We start from the raw sequence: 2,100 nt of genomic DNA on the forward strand, positions 1-2,100 counted from the left end.
TTTTTTCCCCCTTCAGTAGACTTCTCCTTTCTCCCATTCTGTCCAGAGTTCTGACATGTCTGTGCGAGAGCCCTTTGATTATGAAGACCGGCTGAATCAGGTCCAGGGCTGCTCTGGGTTTCTCTGAGTTCCATTGTGTTCCTTTCGGAGGATTCCTGCAGAATAATGAATGGGGAAGTCATCAGGTGTGTGAACAGGGAAATGGAGGACAAAAGGCTCATCCTGGGAGAACTCGGTGAAAAGCACGGTGCTGAGAGGCCTTAAAACCTGTTTGAATTATATGACCAAACTTTCAGCTGACAGGATGCTCACTTATTACTCTCTTCTCTGTTACCAGGGAGACTGCACATGTTGAAGTGATGTTTAGCAGCAGGGCAAGATCTGCTCTTGGAGATTCTTTTCAGCAAAGACTTTGTCTGATGTTGTCAGGATGCCTTGGGGTCTCTGGTTTAGCTCATCCATAAAAGCAGAACAATGGAGAGCAGAGCAGGGATAGCAAATGGCAACTGGCACATGGTGAGAACTAGACCTTGGGATGCAAAGGGACTCTGGGACTGCACCTGCGTTTTACTAGCATTGGCTAGGGCTTCCTCACATCTGTCATCTCCAGGTACATGGGAAGAGCTAGAGATACAGATAGAGATAGAGATGGAGACGGAGACGGAGACGGAGACGGAGACGGAGACGGAGATAGAGATAGAGATTTCATATAATGTGTGGTAGTGGTACACTGAAATCTTCCCTGTCTTCCTACCTGCTGTTCCACCTCAACCCTCCCCACTGACCAGAATGAGCCTTCTGAAACACTGATTACACAAGTCTATCCACGAGCCTTCAGTGGATGCTCATTAATACCCAGATTAAATGTGAGGTCTTTGTGCTAAGTTCGCTTCTGTCCTGGGAGTGGTCTTTGCCTATCTTAGACTGACTCCCCTCTCTCCATTACATACCACTGCTGTCTGGGATCCATATATTCATGCTTTCCGTCTCTTCGGGCTTCTATACATGCTGCTTCCTAATATTAAGATATATATGCCTCTTTTTCTCGCCCCACCATCTCCTCCCAACCGTTTCTTCAGCATACAATAGTCTCACACTTTCCTTACGTGTGTTCTCTGTTGGATCAGGATGCATAGCTCAGGGAAAGTTCCTCCCCTGTCCCTACACACAGCCATCCCATCTTGACAGGTCATGCTCATGCATGACCTCTAGAGGACAGAAATTAGAGATGACTACACTGTATGTCTCTCACCCTGTGCGTGGATCATGGTGGCTTCTCAGTGTGTCCTGTTGAAACAGTTCACTGTTCAGTTGCTGGTTAATATGCACAGGTGGTGAGCACCAGGCAGAAGGAATCATACTTAGAAATTTCTTTAAAGATTTAAAAATTTCTACTCCCAAATGGCAAGAGTATGGGTTACCCATAAATCTTACTCCTTGTGACATCACAAACCAGAATTTGTGTCAAAGTTTGCTGTGGGCCTAATTCAACATCTACCCTCTCCTTTCTCCAGAACAATAGACTCCTATTTTTAGCTGAGTGTGTAGTCATCGAGAATAAAGCGAACCAGCAAACAAAGTCTTTCTATCTCTCATGCCCTTTTCAGGGAGACACAGCAAATTACTAGGGTGCTGGCAAACAGAATTAAAGGAGGTTTTATGGAATCACCAGGAAGGCCAATTAATGTGGGAGCTGACTCTTGGGGAGAAGGAAAGGACCCCCGAACCATCTTCTTTCCCATCTTGCTTCTAACCCGAATATTAGGTTTGTGACTATAATCCACGTAGCTACTGTGGACCACGGTCACCTAGAGATGAGAACTGTGATAAAAGCAAATAGTCTTGCCTTTAGTGGCCCGATGTGTCCTATGTCCCTGCCCTCTATACTTCCTCATATGAAATATAAATACACAGTGTAAGTCAGTGATCAGCCGTTTTTTCCTGTAAAAAAACAGATACTAAATACTTCAAGCTTTGCAGGCCTCATGGTCTCTGTCCTACCTGTCCACTTTGGTTATAGTGCAGGAACCGCGTAAATGACACAGAGATGAAGGGGTGACTGCTGAAGCAGACTTGTAATTAAAAGTCAAGTGGCAGGCT

General features: G+C 45.4%; 1 protein-coding gene across 2 annotated transcripts in view; it reads left to right on the top strand.

Annotated features, from left to right (window-relative positions):
* Aig1 (androgen induced 1) overlaps positions 1 to 2,100 on the top strand; it is a 230,031-nt gene that overhangs the window by 115,100 nt on the left and 112,831 nt on the right. The window lies entirely within an intron of this gene.

This window comes from Microtus ochrogaster, linkage group LG4 (assembly GCF_000317375.1).
Source record: "Microtus ochrogaster isolate Prairie Vole_2 linkage group LG4, MicOch1.0, whole genome shotgun sequence".
Taxonomy (NCBI): Eukaryota; Metazoa; Chordata; class Mammalia; order Rodentia; family Cricetidae; genus Microtus; species Microtus ochrogaster.